Source organism: Rattus norvegicus, chromosome 1, assembly GCF_036323735.1.
Source record: "Rattus norvegicus strain BN/NHsdMcwi chromosome 1, GRCr8, whole genome shotgun sequence".
Lineage (NCBI taxonomy): Eukaryota > Metazoa > Chordata > Mammalia > Rodentia > Muridae > Rattus > Rattus norvegicus.
Genome location: NC_086019.1, coordinates 110,168,156 through 110,191,860, shown reverse-complemented (window position 1 = coordinate 110,191,860; position 23,705 = coordinate 110,168,156). Strand labels below are relative to the sequence as shown.

General features: G+C 41.4%; 1 long non-coding RNA gene across 5 annotated transcripts in view; it reads left to right on the top strand.

The window, feature by feature from the left end:
• Nucleotides 1-20,796, top strand: part of LOC120099814 (uncharacterized) — a 52,515-nt gene extending 31,719 nt beyond the window's left edge. Inside the window, exons 4-6 of one of the 5 annotated variants that reach the window (XR_005499065.2) lie at nt 830-927; nt 2,186-2,308; nt 12,107-20,796. This is a non-coding gene — a long non-coding RNA (uncharacterized LOC120099814). Of the gene's footprint in view, nt 1-829; nt 2,309-12,106 lie in introns of all 5 variants that reach the window. The other 4 variants (XR_010060066.1, XR_005499064.2, XR_010060065.1 and 1 more) reach the window with 4 other exon arrangements.
• Nucleotides 20,797-23,705: the final 2,909 nt, after the last annotated feature.

Here is a 23,705-nt window from a genome sequence, read left to right as displayed (position 1 = left end):
GTTGAATATGCTCAGGTATGTGCCTTGTTGAACAGGAACCGGATGTAGATCTCTCCTGAGAGACACAGCCAGAATACAGCAAATACATAGGTAAATGCCATCATTAAACCACTGAACTGAGAACGGGACCCCCGTTGAAGGAATCTTAGAAAGGACTGAAAGAGCTGAAGGGGCTCGAGACCCCATATGAACAACAATGCCAACCAACCAGAGCTTCCAGGGACTAAGCCACTACACAAAGACTATACATGAACTGACCCTGGGCTCTCCAACTGCATAGGTAGCAATGAATAGCACAGTAAGGGCACCAGTGGAAGGGGAAGCCGTTGGTCCTGCCAAGACTGAACCCCAAGTGAATGTGATTGTTGGGGGGAGGGCGGTAATGGGGGGAGGATGGGGAGGGGAACACCCATATAGAAGAGGAGGGGGTGGGGCTAGGGGGATGTTGGCCCGGAAACCGGGAAGGGGAATAACAATAGAAATGTAAATAAGAAATACTCAAGTTAATAAAGATGAAAAAAAAAAGAGATGTTAGATTTTTCAAACTTCTTTTCTATTTACACAGTCTAGGATGCCACCCAGAGAAAGGTCTCTCCACAGTGGTTTTCTGTCAACCTGATTAATATAATCTTCCTCCACAGAAGTTCAGGTAATTCCAGATTTCATCAGGCTGACAATTGGATTGAACAATGAGGAATTCTGTCTGCAGGGCAAAACTTTCCAGATTATCCTCCTCAGTTTTGCAGGTGTGGCAGAGCAAGAACATGTGAAGACCTGGTGGTCTGGCACAAACACTTACTTGACTTGCCGTTCTCTGATATTCTACTAGGATCTAAATGCGTGTCTCCACATTTTGGGAAGATTTGAAGATGAAATCCTCTCCCTCTCAAGGAGACACAGATGAGAGTAACTTGGACCTTGGGTGTGGTAAGACAAATCCATAGAAGAAAACAGAAAGCATGACTGCAGTTGCCTAGAGAGAAGCAGAGAGGACATGAGCAGTAGGAGGCAGATACAGGCTTCCCTCAGCATAAAGGCTCTTGTGTGTGTGTGGCTCCCCGGACCAAATGCTCTAAGCACTGGTTTCTGAAAAGGCCCAAAGTAAAGCAGCCATACCCAAGAGAAGGGCAAGCTGGTGTGTGTATTCAAGGGAGAAATGGAATTCTTTTTCTCCCTGTGTCTAAGTGGGTAAAGACTGTAAGATGACCTCCTCTGTTCTTTCTGTGTTAAGGTGACCAGGGAACAATGTTTACATGTTTAAGCCTATGTGAGAAGCATGAATTATAGCAGATGCCCAGGGTAATCTGATAATCTCCTCCTCCCCCCATGCCATCAACCTCAAAGTGAAGGGAAGCATTGGGATTTCATGGGCAAGTTTTCTTTTAGACTCTCCTCTCAGAAAATAGTAGTTGGGTCTAAATCTGGTTTGCTGATTTTTATTCTATTTTATTTTGTGGCCTCGTTTTTGATATAGAACCATGTGCTCTCTGACACAGTATCTGCAGTATGAATCGAAGCCAAGTACACAGTTAGTTTAATGGAGTTTTCCAGTTAGAGTCTTGGTTTAATATTCAAAATCGCCTTGTTACTATAAATAATGGGCACAGACATATCCACCATCACTGAGCATGTAATAATATGCGAGGCAGGGCCAGCAGTAGAGGATTTCATGTCACCTCTTGCCAGTGAGTGATATTTTTAGCAATTCTATTTTAGAGGAGAAACTGAGACTCTAACAGTACTAGTCATTCTTCCAATGTGACTCATCTGGAGAGCTTTGAAAAGGACTCAACAGCTCTTACTGGGAAAGAGGGCAAGAGAATATGGCCTTCATATGTCTTATCTTCCCATCCTTTGACTATGTTTAAGATTAAGTCAGAAAATGTAGAAAGTGAATTTATAGTATAGAGGTAGACATCATGGCAACTCTAGTTACATGGGTACTTGAGATTTAATATTTCGAACTAATTTTTTTAATTGAAAACAATTTGAGGAATGGTCCCTTGGATCTCAGGCTGACTTTCAAATCATTTTTAGCTAAAGATGACTATCAACCACTGCTTCTCCTGCCTCTACCTCCCAAGAGCCGAGATCATATGTATGGACGGCTGCACCTAGCTTGGATGGCTATGTATAAGACTCAGATTTTTTTCAACATATAATTGTATCTTCCTTCCTTGGTCAGAATCCTGGTTTCCATCTCAGTGGACAGACAGAAGCCACTAAAACACTTTGCCCTTTGAGAGAGAAGAACTTTGATTACAGATTTATCCTAGTATCTGAGGAATGGACACTAAGTTTTAAAGAGGTAAACCCAGTCTTCTGACTCAGTCTGAGGCAGAGTTACTATCCATTTTTATGTATTTTCTTCTACTTTCCCACCTTGAATACAGATATTGAAGTAATTTTGTCATCATTAAACTCCAAGTAAAGTGAAATGTATAGGGAGGGGTATTGGTTAGTGCTACAACCTATACTTTTAGGAATGCAGGGAAAATATGCATATAGATAGATGACTGATAGATAGATAGATAGATAGATAGATACATAGATAGATACATAGATAGATACATAGATAGATGATAGATAGATAGATGATAGATAGATAGATAGATAGATAGATAGATAGATAGATAGATAGATAGATAGATAGAGTATACACACACACACACACACACACACATGGGTGCACACACATGAGTATTTGTACTTAAGTGCTGGTACTGATGGAAGTCTGAACTGGACAATGGATACCATGGAACTGGAGTTACAGATGGTTATGAGTCATCTAGTGGGAATGCTGAGAACTAAATTCTTTTTGTTTTTTTTTTCAAGATCCCATGTGGAGAAGAACTTAATGTTCTTCCCCTCATTCTTCGCTCAGTTATTCATCTTGGTCCTCGTTTCCCACTCCTAGGAAGTTCTCCAATTCCCAGTGATACTTATTAATGGCAGGCCACCCAGCTAGCAACTGTGTCTCTTCTGAATTCTTATTATACTTTATTGTCTTTTCTTTATTTTTATTAGATATATTTCTTTACTTACATTTCAAATGTTATTCCCTTTCCCAGTTTCCTGTCCATAAGCCTCCATCCCCTCCCTGTCCCCCATAAGGGTATTTCCCTCATCCATCCCCCTTACTGCCCCCTCCCATATTCACCTGCACTGGGGGTCCAACTGGCAAGACCATGGGCTTCCCCTTCCACTGGTGCCCCAACAAGCCTATTCTCTGCTACATATGTAGTTGGAGCCCTGGGTCAGTTCATGTATAGTCTTTCGTAAGTGTTTATTCCCTGGGAGCTCTGGTTGGTTGGCATTGTTGTTCCTTTGGGGTTGCAAACTCCTTCAACTCTTTCAATTCTTCCTCTAATTCCCCCCAAGGGGGTCCTGTTCTCAGTTCAGTGGAGAACCAAACTCTTATCTTCTGAAAGGCTAGCTATCATTTATAATCCTAAGCAATTCCAGTTCTAAGCTTACATTCTAAATCAAAGGCACACTAGCCATATCTATTTGGGAAACGTCAGTTTGTCCTAGTGCCAAGGAGAGGCTACTAGCAGTGACAGACATTCTTGCTATGTAGGGCAGCTCAAACTACTAAATGGAAGTTATTATCCATAGTACCTGACCTTTAAATGAAAAGGCAGTTTCTCAGCTACCATAATAATCAAACTTGACCTAATGCACTCCTGAATGACCTTGGTAGATTAATGCTGAACTTTCTCAAACCCACTAGTCTCTGAATAATGACACAGAGATTTACCATTATTATAAAAGCTTAGGTACTATAGCAAGGGTACCTCCCATGTAAATTCTATCAACTTAATTAACCTGTCCATTCTAGTCTACATCTGTCACATGGCTGGTTACCTCTCTCTTACTCAGTAAATCTGACTTCCTCTGTCTTACACTGGCGAATTTTCTCACCTAAGATTCTTCTCCAAAAGATCCTCTCTCAGCCCCCAAGTTCTGATTTCCTTTCTGCCTAGTTATAGGCTGTCAGATCTCTATTAAGGCCAATCAGAGAATGCTTTAGGTAAGCAAGGACAGAGATGCACCTCTACATACTGTACTAAAGTTACTCCAATAGTAGATGGCACTAATCCTTGCTGAAAACAAATGTAACTCTCATCTTCTGTAAATTAATAGAGTGTGTTACACATTGAAAAAGTAAAAGTCTTGGAATTCCCTTTATCCATACTTTTATTTTATTCAACACACTCCAAATAACTATAGGAATGTGCCCCCATCTTTTTTCCCTCTTAAAGCACCAAGTAACAGCATATAGAATAGCCTTCTATAAATTCTGCTTTGTTTGAAAAGAACAAGACATGAATTTTGTATGGAAAGAGATACTCAAAATCCCTTCACACCTGGAACCCACTCATCCTATGGGACACACACCTGGTGCACCGGGCCCTGGGGACTTGTATGATCTTAGAAGCAATTTTGACCTAACAGCTGTTTCCTTCTGACCCCAGCTGCCCAGTGTCTGTGAAAATGGCTCAGAGCAATCAGTTCTCCATGATGCTCAGTTATTCATTGCATGGTTTGGACTTTTAGGCGTCAGTTCACTGATATTTCATCACAAAGCAGGAAATCCTTATGCAGAATCATCACCCAAGAGAAATCCTTTGAACATATGCTTTGCTCATATCCAAGTTGTTAACACTCGGATACCAGCTGTGGTTCCTGTGGCTCATGTTTATTGCCATTTAAAATATTGGAGCTGGAAAATACATAAAAGTGTGTGCATGACCATATGTAGATATATTATGTATAGTACTCACCAAAGAAAAAAATAATGCATTTTCATGTATTTCAGAATAATGTTTTGCCAGCATTAACAGCTAGCCCAAGAGTTGTTAAGTGGCTGAGTCACAGTTTGCTTTTTTATTGTTTGTTTATTTATTTATTTTCATTATTATTGTTTTCCTGACCTGAATGTCCTTATGTAGTGAGATGACCTGAAGTTCCTCATGTAGTAGATACTAGCTTTGAATTATTTTTTAAAATTTTATTGACTATTTTATTTATTTACATTTCAAATCTTATCCCCCTTCCTGGTTTCCCCTCCTCTAACCCCCTACCCCATCCCCCCTCCTGCTTCTATGAGGGTGCTTCCCCACCCACCAACCCTTCTCCTCACAGCCCTAGCATTCCCCTATCCTGGGGAATCTAGCCTTCACAGGACCAAGGGCCTTTCTCTCATTGATGCCAGATGAGGACATTCTCTGCTACAAATGCAGCTGGAGCCATGGGTCCTTCCATGTGTAATCTTTGGTTGGTGGTTTTGACCCTGGGAGCTCTAGGGTGTCTGGTTGGTTGACATTGTTGTTCTTCCTATGAGGATTGCAAAACCCTTCAGCTCCTTTAGTTCTTCCCCTAATTTCTCCATTGGGGTCCTTGTGGTAAGTCCAATGGTTAGCTGCAAACATTCACATCTGTATTGGTGAGGCTTTGGCAGAGCCTCTCAGAGACAGCAATATCAGGCTTCTGACAACAAGCACTTCTTGGCATCCACAATAGTACCTGGGTTTGGTAGCTACATATGGGATGGATCCCCAGGTGGGGCAGTCTCTGAGTGTCTTTTCTTTCAGTCTCTGCTCCATTGTCCCTATGTTTCCTTTAGACAGGAACAAATCTGAGTTAATATTTTTGAGATGGGTGGGTGGCCCCACCTCAACCAGGGCCATGCCTAACCTCTGGATAAGGTCTCTACAGGTTCTCTCCATTTGTTGGGTATTTCAGCTAATGTCATTCCTGTTGGATCCTGAGAGCCTCTTGATTTTCTGGCATCTGGGACTTTCTGGTGGCTACATCCAGTTCCTCATCCCCCATTGCTATATACCTCTGTTCAATTTTCTGACCCTCTGTACCTCTCCCCTGTCTCTGCCCACACCTGATCCTGCCCTTTCCCTTCTCTTCCTCCCAAGTCCCTTCCTGTCTCCACCTCCCCTTATTATTTTGTTCCCCCTTCTTAGTAGTACTGAAGCATCCACACTTTGATCTTCCTTCTTCTTGAGCTTCATATGGTCTGCAAGTTACAAATTATGCTGGCTAAAGTGGCAGTTTGTTGATGCAGTGGGTTGTGAAAGGTACCCTGATTCCTGGTTGAGGTAGGTCAAATCCCCAGGGACCCTAAAAAGGATGCCAAGTGCATTCCCAGTCTCCCAGATCAAGGTCTCACTAGCTGCAGCCCCCCATACACCCCTGTAGAGAGGATTGAGGCAGACCAGTCATGTAGGAAAATGCCCCAAGCTCCACCACTACAGGATGTGACCACAAGTTACTTAGGCTCAAGACAGATCAGTTGTAGAAATAGGACCACATTCCCGAATATGTAGATGAGGTCTTCCCAAGCTCTCAGGCCAAATCAATAGGAAGTACTTGTTGTCAGACACTGACTCATCCAAAAACTGTATTTAAGAGTTGTGTTTACACCCAGAACACAGCAAATACATAGGCGAATGCCAGCAGCAATCCACTGAACTGAGAACGGAACCCCTGTTGAAGGAATCAGAGAAAGGACTGGAAGAACTTGAAGGACCTCGAGACCCCGTATGAACAACAGTGCCAACCAACCAGAGCTTCCAGGGACTAAGCCACTACCCAAAGACTATACATGGACTGACCCTGGGCTCCAACCTCATAGGCAGCAAGGAATAGCCTAGTAAGAGCACCAGTGGAAGGGGAAGCCCTTGGTCCTGCCAAGACTGAACCCCCAGTGAATGTGATTGTTGTGGGGATGGTGGTAATGGGGGGAGGATGGGGAGGGGAGGCCCATATAGAAGGAGAGGTGGAGGGGCTAGGGGGATGTTGGCCTGGAAACCAGGAAGGGGAATAACAATAGAAATCGAAATGTAAATAAGAAATACTCAATTTAATAAAGATTAAAAAAAAGAGTTGTGTTTAAGATTAAAAGTGTGCAGGAATTATGCCATTGTTTGAGGGCTTCTGCCATAAAAGCTATAACACCGCTGCTTGGGGAAGAGATCTGTTCTCCCAAAATTGCTGCCAGAAGCTCGCCTGCACCCCTTGCCAGCTAGTCAGTCTCCTGCTGGCTGGGCACAGCTGGGAAACAGAAGTGGCAGCAGCAGAAAGAAGAACTGGCAGTGAGGGCTGGGAAAGCTGTTTCCTCTCCCTGCCTGAGTTCTTTTTCCCCTCACCTGAACCCACACACCTAACCAGGCCAGAGATCACCCTGGCTCCAGAGCCCCACAGCAGTCTGTATGTAGAAGAGTGCAAATTGATCCATTCTTATCTCTTTGTACAAAGCCCAAGTCCAAGTGGATCAAGCCCTCCACATAAAACCAGATACACTGAGTCTATTAGAGGAGAAATTGGGAAAGAGCCTTGAACATGTTGGCACAGAGGAAATTTTCTTGAGCAGAACACCAATGGCTTAGGTTCTAAGATCGACTACAGACAAATGGGATCTCATTAAATTGAAAAGCTTCTGTAAAGCAAAAGACACTGTCATCAGGACAAAAGAGCAACCTATAGATTGGGAGAAGATCTTTACCAATCTTACATCCAATAGAGGGCTAATATCCAATATATACAAAGAACTCATGGTTAAGACTCCAGAGTACCAAATAACCCTATTAAAATGTGATACAGAGCTAAACAAAGAATTCTCAACTGAGAAAGCTCTAATGGCCAAGAAGCACCTAATGCAATGTTCAACATCCTTAGTCATCAGGGAAATGCAAATCAAAACAACCCTGAGATTCTACCTCACACCAGTCTGAATGGCTAAGATCAAAGAATCAGGTAACAGGAGATGCTGGCAAGAATGTGGAGAAAGAGGAACACTTCTCCATTGCTGGTGGGATTACAAGCTGATACAACCACTCTGGAAATCAGTCTGGCAGTTTCTCAGAAAATTGGACACAGTACTACCTGAGGACCCAGCTTTGAATTCTTGATGCTTCTGTGTTGATCTTCTAGTGTGAGTCATGGTTTAGACCCAGGAACCCTTTCCAGGTAAAAGTCTTTACCCTGAGCCAGTCCGTAATCTTGTCACAGAAGAAAGGCCAGGCTAATATGATGTGGGAAAGGAAGTTTCTGGAACCAGAACTTGGAAAAGAAAAATTACCCAAACAAATTTTCAGAAACCATTATTTAACTATTTGTAGTCCATTCCCACCCCTCCAAATATGCTTCATGTTAAGTATCCAAGCATAAGAAACCTACCGACTGCTCTGTGAGCTTTCTAGAGCCTGAGATCTCTCTTACCAAGCAGCCAGATGGCAGCTTCAGGTTTCTCAGGAGCACATAACAGATGCAATGTGGGTTTGCTTTTTACCACAGTTCAGTATGAAAGGATGGGCTTTCCTTTACTCTAGCCTGCAGTAGGAGGGTCTCAATGAGATTGTGAGGTCTTTACTTAAAAGACTTCAACCATTCTTTTTCATCCCATTCCAAGACAGTTTTTCCTGCTCTTTGCCTGATAAATTCTATGAGATACTAATCTCTGTTTCCTCCTGTTGCTGCTGTAGAAATAAACTCAGAAGTGAAGCAGCATTGCAAAGTACCTTCTTTTGTTAGTTTCTTTATTATGAACAATCTATATATGTATTTTCACATTTGAATTCTGATCAAATTGAGATTATTATGTCATTATTGAGCAGTTAAGTTCTGGAGTAATGTTTCTGTAGTATGTACCCACTTCTCTCCTACAATTTCTTTTTCTTTTTTCTTTTCTTTTTGGCATCAAAATTACAAGAACAGAGCACTTGGAACCAGTTTTAGTGTGAGACATGGAATAAACAGTAGTGGGGTTTGGAGAAGGCACTTTGAAGCAGAAACTAGAGATCTCACATGTGGTGGAATCCAGAGGTGAAATCATATACAAAATAGGCCAGGTGTATAAACCCGATGACCTGGGACAATCAGGACTTGAGTGGGTGTCAGAGCCTCAGGTGTACTGATTAGTCTGTCAGTTCAGAGAGTGAGTTCCACCTAGGATGGACAGGCAGTGCTGTACCACAGGCTTATAGCTGTTCACCCTCAGCACCCTTTCCTGTAAAGGTAGGACTACTACGTATTAGTAGCCAATCTTCAAACATTAAGTACATGGCATGTGGCTATGTCTCATCACTGTGTCTCATCTTGAATAGGCTTGGTCCTACCTCCACCTTCCTCTTCTCTCAGAGATTAGAAGTTTCCAGGCCCAGTCTCCCTTCTGTTGTTGTTCTTCTTTCTAGAGTTGATATTCAGCAAATGGGAGTAAATACTTCAAGTTTCTAACAGTTAAAGAGCCAGCAGGGGGAACCACAGACTGTATGACTCAAAATTATAGAAACAGATCTCTGAGATTTATCCTTAAGGAAAACAATTGCAAATTTCTTAAGATCAGTGACCAGCTTCTGGTGGCCTGGTCAGCAACTTGAATTGTCACAGTTTATCAACCCTTGCATTCATTTGTCATGGCCCAACTCACTAATCACAGATCATAGTCAAAGATGTTCCAGAGGAGCTCTTCTCCTGAACTTTCATCTCCGTGTTGAAAGCCCAGTTACTGGAAGAAAGACAATCTGTCCTGTAAACTGAGAGTGTCTGTGCTCAGGCGGATGTGTGGGTAATAGGTCCGGTTGTAATTAGACCTTATTTGTTCTGAGTAACCAATGTCTTTATGTGCTGATAAATGTATTACTGGTGAACTTTTATAGTATAGATTCATTGCCTTTATGGACTGTTTAGGCTAGCTGGAAACTAATCTATATGTATATGTTTACTCACACTTTCTCCCTGTCTCCCTATCTCTCTGTCTGTCTGTCTCTGTCTCTCTCTGTCTCTTTCTCTCTCTGTCTCTCTGTCTCTCTCTCTGTCTGTCTCTCTCTCTCTCTCTCTGTCTGTCTCTCTCTTACACACACACACACACACACACACACACACACACACACACATACATTAACATTGCTGCATTACTGTCTCTCATTTTGTGGAGAACTCTTTGTCAGTCTTTCCTTCTAACCTTTACCTAGGGATGCCACGTAAAGAAGTTGCCATTTACTCTCCTGTGGAAGAAATTGTGATTAGGAATGCAGGGTTTAAAGGGGTTAAAAGTCATCTGGTTTAGGGGAGCAATCTGGAGATATTTGGAAGATACTCAGCCCACTTGTGACAGAGTGACCTGTTTGTTTCTCTATTTATTTGTTTGTTCGTTTTTGTTTTTCGTTTTCTTTTGTTTTGCTTTCCTCAGTGTTTTTCATTGGCTCTGTTGAACATAAATTATGTTGTTGTTTTAAAATTTTTTTACCTTGAAAATAAGGAATGAAATTGAAGACTTGATTTTCTAGGAAATTTGTCCCTGGAATATTTGATTTTTCTCAGAGTTCCTGCCAAGCTGATATATTATTATTATTATTATTATTATTATTATTATTATTATTATTATTATTATTTTTACAGTCCATTAGTTTTCCCCCTCACAGTCAGCACCCTCTGACTGTTCCTCATCCCATTCCCCCATCCCCCAACCCCTACCCCCCAGACCTCCCCATTCCTTGGGGCCTCAGTCTCTTGAGAGTTATGTGCTTCTTCTCTCACTGAGGCCAGACAAGGCAGTCCTCTGCTGTATATGTGTCAGAGGGCCTCATATCAGCTATTGTATGCTGCCGGGTTGGTGGCTCTGTGTCTGAGAGATCTCAGGATCCAGGTTAGTTGAGACTGCTGGTCTTCCTATGGATTAGCTCCTCCTCCTATCTTCTTCCAGCATTTCCCTAATTCAACCTCAGGGGTTGGGTTAAAGTATCTGCATCTGACTATCAGCTGCTTGTTGGGCCTTTCAGAGGGCAGCCATGCTAGGCTCCTGTCTGTAAGCATATCATAACATCAGTGATAGTATCAGACCTTGGAGCTTCCCCTTGAGCTAGATCCCAATTTGGGGCAGTCACTGAACCTCCTTTCCCCAAGTCTCTTCTCCATTTTTGTCCCTGCAGTTCTTTTACATAGGAACAATTCTGGGTCAGAGTTTTTGACTGTGGGATGGCAACACCATCCCTTACTTGATGCCCTGTCTTTCTACTGGAGGTGGACTTCATAAGTTCCCTCTCCCCACTGTTGGGCATTTCATCTAAGGTCCTCCCTCTGAGTCCTGAGCATCTCTCCCCTCCCTGGTCTCTGGTACATTCTGGAGGCTCCCTCGCCTCCTACCTCCCAAGGTTACTTGTTTCCATTCTGTCTGCTGGTCCTCAGGGCTTCACTCCTGTTTGCCCTAATACTTGATCATGTTCCCCTTTTCCTCTCCCTATCCCCTCTCCCACCCACATCCCTCCCTCCCTCTGTCTTCCCTCCCCAATCCTATCAAGACCTTAACCATTGTTGTGACAGTATTAAGAAAGAGAGTGGTTTGGAGGAAGTTATGAGATGGAACCCTTATAAGTGGACTAGTCATCTTATGGAAGAAAGTGAGCCCTGAATCTATGCTCTCACCATGTAAGCTCTTCACAGACAGTGGGAAGAAGGAGGCCCTCGATGCTGAGGACTGCACTGGTACTATGGTCTAATAAGCCACTGAGTTCATAGCAATTTCTTTTTATTTTAAAAAGACTTTTGTATTCTCTCTCTCTCTCTCTCTCTCTCTCTCTCTCTCTCTCTCTCTCTCTCTCCCTCCCTCCCTCCCTCCCTTTCCCTTTCCCCCTCTCATGTATGTGTGTGTAAGGTGGTAGGTTTGGCTGACTGGCTAGGCTGGATGCATTGTGGAAGGAATCTGTGGATAGTAGATAAGGGTGGGTTCTGTCAGAATCCTAGAGGTGGGTTACTACACAGGCAAGGGTGGCCAAACTATGTCTGGACACTGGATGCAGAACCCAGGCTGGATATGGCAGATTTGTGAGAGTACATGGAGGTGAATGTCAGAGAGAATCACGGGGCTACACTCTGGAGAAGGATGTTGCAGATCTGGCTGGTTGGAGAGTTTGCCACAGGAGTGACCTTTTCCATCCTATTTCTTCTAGCTGCTTAGACCATGTAAGTATTTGTCTTTGTGAACTCCGTGTTATGATTCTGGGCCTTGGTGGCAGTGATGGTAATGACAGCTATGAAAATGACAGGACATTGGCTTCTACTTGTTTACCTGTGTTCTGTATTTCTTTCACAGATCAAATGACGCTCAATAAGAAGGAAGACCAAAATGTGGATGCTTCATTCCTTCATAAAAGGGAGAACAAAATATTTATGGGAGGAAATATAGGGACAAAGAGTTGAGCAGGGATTGAAGTAAAGGTCATCCTTAGACTGCCCCACCTGGGGATCCATCCCATATACAGACACCAAACCCAGACACTATTGCTAATACCAAGAAGTGCTTGCTGACAGGAGCCAGAAATGGATATCTCCTCAGAGGCTCTGCCATGAGCCCCACTGATACAGATGAGAATGCTTGCAGCAAACCATTGGACTGAACAAGGGGACTCCAATGGAGGAATTAGAGAAAAGACTGAAGGGGCTGAAGGGGATTGCAACCCCATAGGAAGAACAACAATATCAACCAACCAGACCCCACCAGAGTTCCAAGGGACTAAACCACCAACCAATGAATATACATGGAGGGATCCATGGCTCTAGCCACATATGTAGCAGAGGATGGCATTGTCTGGCATCAAATAGAAGGAGAAGGCCTTGGTCCTGTGAAGGCTCATTTCTCCAATGTAGGGGAATGCCAGCATGTTGAAATGAGAGTGGGTGGGTGGAAGTGAGAGCATCCTCATGGAAACGGAGAGAAGGGAGCATGGGAGATGGGAGGGAAGGGATAACATCTGAAATGTAAATACATAAAATATCCAAGAAAAATAAAATTAAAAAAAAATGACAGGACATGAATGACTCTAAGAGCAGCTTACCCATCTCTGTGTTCTGTCTCTTCCTATAATATTTAGAATTTATGGTGCTGGTCTATAAGTTCAGATGGAAATGGCTATAGAAAGCCAAACAAATTTTATATTAATTAAGACAAAATCTGATTTTTAAAATGTGGGCTTCATCCTTTCAAACATCCTTTCAAACAAGGTAAGAAAAATGAGAAACACTTAAGAGAAAACTGGTTTTGGTGCTGTAGTAGGTGGCTAAATGGCTAATGGCACTTACAATCTTCCAGAGCATTCTAGTTTCTATTCCAGCACACTGAGAATCTAACAATGGCTTATAACTCTAGCTCCAGGGGACCCAAGAACCTATATGGGCTTTGTGCTCATGTGAAAGTCTCTCTCTCTCTCTCTCTCTCTCTCTCTCTCTCTCTCTCTCTCCCTCTGTGTCCCCCTCCCTCTCCCCATCTCCCTCTTCCCCCCCCAAACCAGGTTCAATTGTTAAAAAAAATACAAACTGGCAGAACACAATAGCAACAGCTTGTGCTGTCAAGCTACATGATAATTACTGAGAAAACATTTGTTACTCACTCACAAAGGTGTTTGTTTGATACATATTTATTGAACATTTAAAATATGTCAATTACTGTAGCAGTGCTTGTAAAACATTTACAGGAATTTTTAGGACATAGCAGAAACTCGATAATTACCTGCTTCTTATCTAATTCAGCACAACAATGATGCAGGGAAGGAGAACTTGACAAAGCAAAGTACAAGACTGCAACTGAAAGGCCAAATATGCAAATCACATAAAATGAAACCTGGAGCCCGGTGCTTAGAAGACAGTCCATTGAGCCACCTTCCACCCGCTTACAAATTCGGTATATTGAATTTATACTATGGGAAGGAAAATATTACAGGAAGGAATCTCAAGATTCCTTAGATTTACTTTCTGAGGATTATTGACATGGTGAATTGGGAATAACTGATATAGTTTTGCTATGATTTATTTTTTTTTAAGATTTCTAAACTTCTTCAATAAAGTCCCTTAAAATTCACAGGAATTCATTTGATAGCGTTCTTTTTCTTAAATCAATACTCAGCGAAGCTAACACACTTGGAAAAATTAATTAACTTTCTGAGGTTCCATTGCTCATCTCTGGCAGCACTGGGAATAGATGCCACAGCCAGAGCTTTGCCGTCAGCTTGTGCTTAACACTTTACCCACCAGGCTGTGAACGCCCTCTTATGCCTTGAGATATTTGTTATGGAAGAAAAGAAAAAGAAGCCGGGGTGAGATAAAATCTGAATTGTGCTCCGTGCAGAACATTTAACTTTCATAACCTTGGTCCTCAAAGGACCTTGGCAGCCCTCCACATCCAAAATGCAAGTGTAGCCTGGAATGCCAATCTTCGGTGGCTGACCAAGATCATGGTGTGTAGAACAGAGTCTTGGAAATGCCAGTGCAGAGAATCTCAGCTCTCTATGCCCCATCTTCACAGCCGTAGTTCATGATATTTGAGCATTCTAAGCAACCTTCCCTCCAAATTTCTTATAATGAGTAGCTTTTAAGAGGTCGTCTCTCATGGAAAGAATAACCATAGGTGACATCACTGCGCTCTGTAGGATCTGCAAAAGAAGAAAAACAGACTTAAAGGTACCTGTTATAACAACTGCATGCACAAAACACGTTAGAAATTATCATGTGTGCTTGTAGGACATAGACGGGAACCGTGTATCACAATCACGAAGACACAGCGTTTGCCAAATTTGTACACAGGACTGTATTGACAAGCAGGAAAAGCTCCCTGATTTCTACTTCCTGTGTTCCTAGAATTATCTTTCTCTTGAAATACCTTCCCTTGACCGTGTCTGGGCTTCTTTGTCAGCTGTCAGACACCTGAAATCAGTGCTCTGGACACTGATAAAATATCATAAAGTGAGTGGAATAGATCCTTGTAGTTCTACAAGCTAAGGAATTGAAGACCAAGATGGTAGAGATTTGCTACCTAGGGATGGCCCCCTTCTCATTCGCCCACTTTCTGTGTCCACTGATACTGGAAAAGCTACCTGTCTCGTGTAAGGACATTGACCATATTCCTCCTATCTTTTTCTTCATGAAATAGGACTATGAAGTGTGGTTGATATTATGAGGTTCTGGCTGAGCTATTTTCTGGCTACATGTCTAACTCATGTCTTCAATAATAGGGGAATATCCATATACACAACAATACAATAGCAATCTCATACAGCAATAAGCCTAGGCCGATGGTTCCCAGCCAATTTATTTTCCCTCGTATTATATGCTCTTCATTTTTTCCTTCAGTGAAATCTAATTTGCTCCATACCCAATCGATGAACTAAAATGAAGTGTCTTCAGAAGGATGGGGAATAACTATGGGAAGAAACCAGGCCTTCAATGATGCTAACAGAATTCACCAACTCCACATTCATCATCTTTAACATTATGACCCAGTTTCTCAGTCATGGTGGACTTCTGGGCTACATGCTTTTTTATTGTGGTTGTTGTAAGTATGTGATCTTTTCATTATGGAAATGGAAGAGGCATAAACAGCCTTGGTCTCCAGCATCACTTCTCTAATATTAACAGGTGACATCATTCTTGGATGCCATCTTGTAGTCCATGGACTTAACAAGAAAGCATGTCAGTATGATGTGAGATTTGTCTCTAAAGTGAGGCCACTATTAAGGTTTGTATCTTTAATTACTTACAGTACATAGGGTAGATCTTAGACACTCCCTCTCAGGGATGGAATTCGCTTTGGGTGTGGAGATTATCAAAGATAGACTTTCCCAAATCCAGAATAGCGCTTTCTGCCGGTCCTCATGGACTTGGAAAATTTTAAGACAGAGAGAATTCCTTAATACTAAAAACGCAAACCACCACCATGGAACATCAACCCATAAACTCTTTCCTTTGATTAAAACTTCCGAGTATAGTTTTATGTCTGCAAAGCGTTTTTCATAGGGACTTTCCTGACATGTGGTTGAGAGCGAGCTTTTAATGTGTGTTTACTCTAATTACTGACATACTGTAGCTGTTCTCTAGCGTACAAATCTGAATTCTCATGGCAAAGCCATGGCTTGTTACAGAGGTGACATTCCAGGGACTGGGGAAACCCACTGGGTTTTGGTGAGCAGAATTTCCTATTTCCCAGTATTTCTAAATGATTCGTTTCAAGCAGCCTGCCCTGTTGATGAGTATGTGTTCTGATTATTCACACCAAAGCACAGCTAATCAATTATACTAAACAGACCTGAAGATTAGGTATTTTATCCAGGATGCTTGAAATGGGGAGAAACAGTCTGATTTAGTCTTCAGGTGTTGAGCTGAGACAGCATCGTCAGAGGCAGATCTGCTATTTACTTTGTTTTCTTGGTTTGGCAGATTTTGTTAGCTGCCCACATCTCACAACCAGGAGATTTGATTTTTTTTCTGTTATTAATAAGTGGTAGCAGTTACATCACAAAGTTCCTTTTTTAAGATTCCTTATTTCTCATATTTTTAAAAATTTTTTATATATTTTTCATGCATGTGTGGATGCACACCGCATGCATGAAATGCTCACACAGGCCAGAAGAGGGCACCATATCCCTTGGATGTAATTTTATGTGGTTAGGCGCTGTCAGGGATAGAACATAGGACCTCTGGAAGAGTAGCCAGTGTTCTTAACTCCTGTGCCAACTTTCCAGCTCCAAGTAGATTTTATTCTTAACGAAACACATGCTTTCCTTTGATTTATCGTTTCCCTTTGGTGTTTAACAATTTAAGATTTTGGAGTAAAACGGATCTGAGTTTTAATATCTTTGGAGATGGTACTTAATGAAACTGGACCTACTTTCTGGACTCTAAAGTTGGCGTTTATAGAATTAAAAAAAAACCAAATGTGTCTTGATATCTTATTTAAAGAACTCAAAATTGAAGGCAGAACCAGTGAATGTAAACCATAATTTATCTTCAAAGATTTTTACTAGTGATGTCAAAGATTGGAAATGGTGCTGGAGAGATCGATGGCTTAGAGGTTAACAGCACTGGCTGCTTTCCAGAGGATTACAGATCAGGGAGTCAGCGGTGGCTCATAACTATCTATAACTCCAATTCCAGGATATCCACTGCCCACTTCTGGCCTCAATAGGTACTGCACTCATGTCATGGCAACGCATCCAAGAAGACAAAACACTATAAACACACTTTTTAAAAAAAAAATTGGAAATACAATATGTACAATGTTTATAGATCAGTTTAAGATAAAAGCATATTAAGATTTTAAGTCATGATTGGGGATTTAGCTCAGTGGTAGAGTGCTCGCCTAGCAAGCGCAAGGCCCTGGGTTCGGTTCCCCAGCTCAGAAAAAAAAAAAAAAAAAAAAAAAAGAAAAAAAGAAAAAAAGAAAAAAAAAGATTTTAAGTCATTTTTTGTGTTTAAAATAGGCAAATGGGTAGGAAAGAAACAAATATACTAACCTAATATTGATATATCTTCAATATAAATAATTAAAAATACCATGTAAGTAAAAGGGGGTAATAATAAATTTACTATGTGCTTGATATCAGTTAGGTTGTAATCTCTATGAATTTCTATATACTTATATGATTCATCATGCATATCATACACATACATCTCCGTTTCTAATTATAGATACAGAGAAAATACATCAAAGCATTAATAACGGTTTGCTTAGATCTGGAGGAATTACAGTGAACCACTTCTTCCTTTGTAAATTCTCAAAATGTCCACAGGGAGAATGTGTTAATTTAATGAATTAAGAAGCTGACAGTCTTTGAGAAAGAGAGGATAGAGCGATGGCTCAAGGCCTTGGAGCGCATGTGCTCTTACAGAAGATGCAGTCCAGTTTCCAGAACCCACTTTAGGCCACTCCCAACCACCTGTAACTATAGATCCAGAGTATGTGACATCCTCCTCTGACCTCTGTGGTCACATGCACACATAATTAAAACAAATATTAATTTTTTAAAGAGATAAAATGAGAGGTGGCTGTGGTGGTATAACTGTGTACACAAGTGGTTGCTGTACCTTTAAGTATATATAAGTCGATCTGCAATGGTGTCCTAGGAATCTTCTATACTTTGCAGAGTTATACATTTGGTTGGGTATATGCAGTCTTAGTTCTTACTACAATGAACGACTGCTGGGTTTTCCGGAATCTGAAATATGGGACAACTCTGATTAAGCAGCCAAGGCCTTGCCAGGCCCTGGCATCTGCAATGAAAGTCTGACAATATCCAAGGCATGTGACTGTTACTCTTGATGTATTTATAGCGATGGATCTGCTGTTGGAGGTTTTTATCATTTCAATTTACCTTTCTAAACTGGGAAATCTTGATTTGTATACACATTCATTTCTATTCGTGACACGTTGTGGCTGGGTCCACTAATGGCCCCCAAGCAAATGCTATCAAAGGAAAGATGTAAGCCTGCGATATTTATGCTGGTATTACTGCTGACACAAGCACATACTTTCTATTACACTAATGCTTGGTTTAAATAGCAAATGTCTGGCCCTTGACCCCTCTTCCTGTCCTGTGCCTGTCTGGGAAGTCGAGTCTGCACGCTGGCGAATAATTTTAGGCTCGTTCTAGTAGCTATCACACCAGAGAGTGTACTGTCATCCTGACAGCCTGTTTTAAATTTCGATACCTGGTGCTTTCCCTGAGTGCTTTGTAAAAGTTGCATTGATAATTTCCATCTCTAATGCAGCCATAAGAATCTGAAATGTCTTTTCAGAAGAGAATAGTGGCATGAAAGGGGGAAATTGAAGTGAATTAAGTCAGGAAGCTTTCTGAGCAATCAAGGAAGAAGTTGTGTGCCACCATGGCATTTCAACCTGCAACTCCAGGCTTAGACTCATCAATTGAGCTGATGAGCTGTGCCTGCATGTCAGAGAAAAAAGACAGGCGACATCTCCAAAAGCAGCCTGCTTTCTCACGGCCTGTTTTTCTAAGCACCTAATCAAGGACATTTATTTTCCATGGTTTGAGTAAAAAGGGAAATATCAACTGAGTGGGATCAGTTATTAGAATTCTCAGTCTTGAACATGGAATTCTACAGCAATCTTACATTTCACCCACTCAAGTATAAACACTCCCTTGTCTACTCCATAAATGGAGATGTGTAAATCTTAGTAGAAGGAAGGGTTCACCAATATAGAGAAGTGAAAAAGATAACTATCCTTTTTATCTGTTGCTGTGACAAACCCCATAAGCAGAAGCAACTTGGGGGAGGAAAGTTTTCTTTCAGCTAATAGATGACTGACAGTTTATCACTGAGGGAAGTCAAGGCAGGAACTCAGGTAGTATATTGAAGCAGAAACAATAAAGAATCATTGCTCTCCCTGGCTTGCTGACATATCCATTCTTAGATTTGTTATGCAACCTAGGATCTTTTTTCTAGGGAGTGGAGCCACCCAAAGTGAGATGAACACTCACATAAATTAACATAAATTACATAAATTAACAGTCAAGACAATCCCCAACACACATGCCCAGGGAATAATTTGACAAACCATCTAAGCCTCATTGTCCAAACGAACTTGGTAAAGGTCAACCTTTTTGAGAACCAGTTGATCTTCCTGTGAGGTATGCTTGAGGCAAAATTCATTGATCATTTGAACTCTATTAGGTTTCATGACAACAATTCATCACAGGGATATTTTGGGGTCTCTGAGAATTAGTGCTACTCTATAAATCCAGGCAGAAAAATCTGTGGAAAACCTGAGTATTTTCATTCCTCAGTGCACACTTACCCTGGTCAAAGCTCATAGATGTAGGTCCTTTTTGGGATGTGTGCCAGAAAGATAAACAATGTTAGTGTGCAGTGGCTTAGCAGGGATCCTCTTCAAGAGTTCTTGATTGACTTTTGATTGGGGGTGCTCTAAACCCATTATACATAGGCTCAAATATGGAAAGCGATCAAATCTCTTTTTATATTTTAAACAATTAAACTTAGACATTGTTTCTTCAACCCAGAACTCTTTGACACAGAGTTTGAGTAGGAAATTAATGGATCACTCATACATTTTCCTCCTAGGATAGCAGGATCAATACCCCAGTACTGCGGAACTATTTGAGACAAATTTTTCTTGTTGCTTGTTTCACTCTGATATGCATTATAGTATGGCATTTCATCTTGCCTTTCATGAGTCTGTGCTTCTATCAGGTCCTGACACAGTTATCCTAACAGCATTAGATTTCTCTGTTCTTATAGAATGAAGGCAAATCCCAACATTTTTATTAGTTAGAGTTTACAAGAGAAATAGAATAACAGGAGTAAAAGAGGGACAGAGGAATGCACAGTGTGGAAAGGAGAGGTCGGGAGAAAGAAAGAAAGAGAGAGATTGAAAAGTTGATTTGCACGATCTTAGTGTCTATCTTGCAAGTCTGGGCAAATTTCGAGAGTTTGAGGGCAGAAGATTGGAGATTCAAGTCATCTGCAACCATGGTTTTGATTACTGAAAATGTTGAGATTCTCCCTTGCAACAGAGAAATCAAACTTCTTCAGTGGAAACCTGTGTGCTCTGAGACTTTCACCTGCTGGAAAGACTGGCCAACATGACATAGGGGGCCGCCTGCCTTACTGAGACTGCTTATTCCAATACCATCCTCAAAGAACACTCCTGGCAGAGCATTAGAGCAATGTGTATAATGGTGTTTGACCAAAGAACCAGGCATCAGAGCCCATTTAAAACCCCAAATGCATATGAACACTATTCAGAGATAAACACGTAAGACTCTGCAAGAAAGAGATCTCTGGTTAATATATCTCACGGGAGCCTCTTGCCGTTGGCTTGTAATAATGCATATCAGCATTTCCCCTCCCTACTTATAGGCTGTGAACCTATAGCATGATATTCATAAATCTTTCCATGCTTTTTTATATAATTCAAATCTGCATGGAGTTCTGTAACATAAACAGTATGAATTTTGAGAGAAATAAAGTCATGAAACCCTTAACTGTGTATTGAAGTATCTTTAAATTGCATCTCCTTAAAAATAATTGCCATCTCTAAACGGGCAAAATAAAATATAAACTCCTCATAGAATTCCCTAAGAAAATTTAGTGTTAAATGGTTATAAATCACATGATGCACATGAACACCTTGATCATTGCTGTTCTGTATTTGTCTTCTGTATTTGTTTCCACACATTGTTACGAACCTCAGCAATAATGCAGGCACAGAGAAGAGGCTGAGGACATGCGGAATGGACAAATAAATCAAGTGCTATAACCAAGAGAAGAGAAAGCAATTAATTATAAGTTCATTAAGATAATTGCATTTCCCTTCCTTCATATCTCTCCTTACACAGCAACTTTCTCATATTAATTCAGTTCCTGAGAACAGTTTCTTATCAGAAGGAGAAGGCACTATCGGATTGATGTGAGAATTTTGGTCCATTAAGCAGCAATGTTTCTCATTATACATGAAGAAATTAGATTGAGGATTCCCAATCAATCTCTTGTGAGTTTGATTAGCATCAGTCAGTCCTCCAGAATCAGATCAACCTTGAATGAATGAATAGGTGAGAATTTTTGACATGGAGAAGATAGGGATTAGATCCTAGACCCAGAGAGGCTTTGCAGAGAACCATGTACAATTTCAGCGGACCTCTTACTAGGGAAGTGGTCTTAAAATTAAGGTAGAACATAGTGGAGCACGTGTCTTTTTTATATGTTGGGTATATGCCCAAGAGAGGTATAGCTGGGTCCTCAGGCAGTTCAATGTCCAATTTTCTGAGGAACCTCCAGACTGATTTCCAGAATGGTTGTACCAGTTTGCAATCCCACCAACAATGGAGGAGTGTTCCTCTTTCTCCGCATCCTCGCCAGCATCTGCTGTCACCTGAGTTTTTGATCTTAGCCATTCTGACTGGTGTGAGGTGGAATCTCAGGGTTGTTTTGATTTGCATTTCCCTTATGACTAAAGATGTTGAACATTTCTTTAGGTGTTTCTCGGCCATTTGACATTCCTCAGCTGTGAATTCTTTGTTTAGCTCTGAACCCCATTTTTAATAGGGTTATTTGTCTCCCTGCGGTCTAACTTCTCGAGTTTTTTGTATATTTTGGATATAAGCCAAATATATTTGGACATAAGCCATCTGTTGTAGGATTGGTAAAGATCTTTTCCCAATCTGCTGGTTGCCCTTTTGTCCTAACAACAGTGTCCTTTGCCTTACAGAAGCTTTGCAGTTTTATGAGATCCAATTTGTCGATTCTTGATCTTAGAATATAAACCATTGGTGTTTTGTTCAGGAAATTTTCTCCAGTGCCCACGTGTTCGAGATTCTTCCCCACTTTTTCTTCTATCAGTTTGAGTGTATCTGGTTTGATGTGGAGGTCCTTGATCCACTTGGACTTAAACTTTGTAACAAAGACACGTGCTCCACTATGTTCCTAGCAGCCTTATTTATAATAGCCAGAAGCTGGAAAGAACCCAGATGCCCTTCAACAGAGGAATGGATACAGAAAATGTGGTACATCTGTACAATGGAATACTACTCAGCTATCAAAAACAACGACTTTATGAAATTCATAGGCAAATGAATGGAACTGGAAAATATCATCCTGAGTGAGGTAACCCAATCACAGAAAAACACTCCTGGTATGCACTCATTGATAAGTGGATATTAGCCCAAATGCTCGAATTACCCTAGATGCACAGAACAGAACACATGAAACTCATGAAGGATGACCAAAATGCAAATGCTTCACTCCTTCTTTAAAAGGGGAACAAGAATACCCTTGGGAGGGAATAGGGAGGCAAAGTTTAGAACAGAGGCTGAAGGAACACCCATTCAGAGCCTGCCCCACATGTGGCCCATACATATACAGCCACCAAACTAGATAAGATGGATGAAGCAAAGAAGTGCAGGCTGACAGGAACAGGATGTAGATCTCTCCTGAGAGACACAGCCAGAATAGAGCAAATATGTAGGCGAATGCCAGCAGCAAACCACTGAACTGAGAACGGGACCCCCGTTGAAGGAATCAGAGAAAGAACTGGAAGAGCTTGAAGGGGGTTGAGACCCCATATGAACAACAATGTCAACCAACCAGAGCTTCCAGGGACTAAGCCACTACCCAAAGACTATACATGGCTCCAACCTCACAGGTAGCAATGAATAGTCTAGTAAGAGCACCAGTGGAAGGGGAAGCCCTTGGTCCTGCTAAGACTGAACCCCCAGTGAACGTGATTGTTGGGGGGAGGGCGATAATGGGGGGAGGATGAGGAGGGGACCACCCATATAGGAGGGGAGTGGGAGGGGTTAGGGGGATGTTGGCCTGGAAACCGGGAAAGGGAATAACAATTGAAATGTAAGTAAGAAATACCCAAGTTAATAAAGATGGAGGAAAATAAAACTTAGAAAAAAAAATAACTAAGGTAGAACTACCAAAAGAGTACACATGGACAGATCCATGGCTCCAGCTGCTTATGTAGCAAAGGATGGCCTTGTTGGGCACCAATGGGAGGAGGAGCCCTTAGTTCTGCCAAGGCTGGACCCACCAGTCTAGACAAATGTCAGGGCAGGAAGTGGGGGTGGCTGGGGAGGGGGAACACCCTCATAGAAGAAGGGGTAGTGGGGATGGGATAGGAGGCTTATGGACAGGAAACTGGGAAAAGGAATAACATTTGAAATATAAATAAAAATATCCAGTAAAATAAATAAATAAATAAATAAATAAATAAATAAATAAATAAATAAATAAATAAATGTATGTATGTAAGATAGTGATTGAGAAAGACATCTTAGGGTGACTTCTAGCCTGCACAGCCATAAGCACACATGTGTAGATGCGTAAACTACACTTTTTAGTCATGAAAAAAAATATGTTCTTGGTGCCAAATACAAAGTGATCTC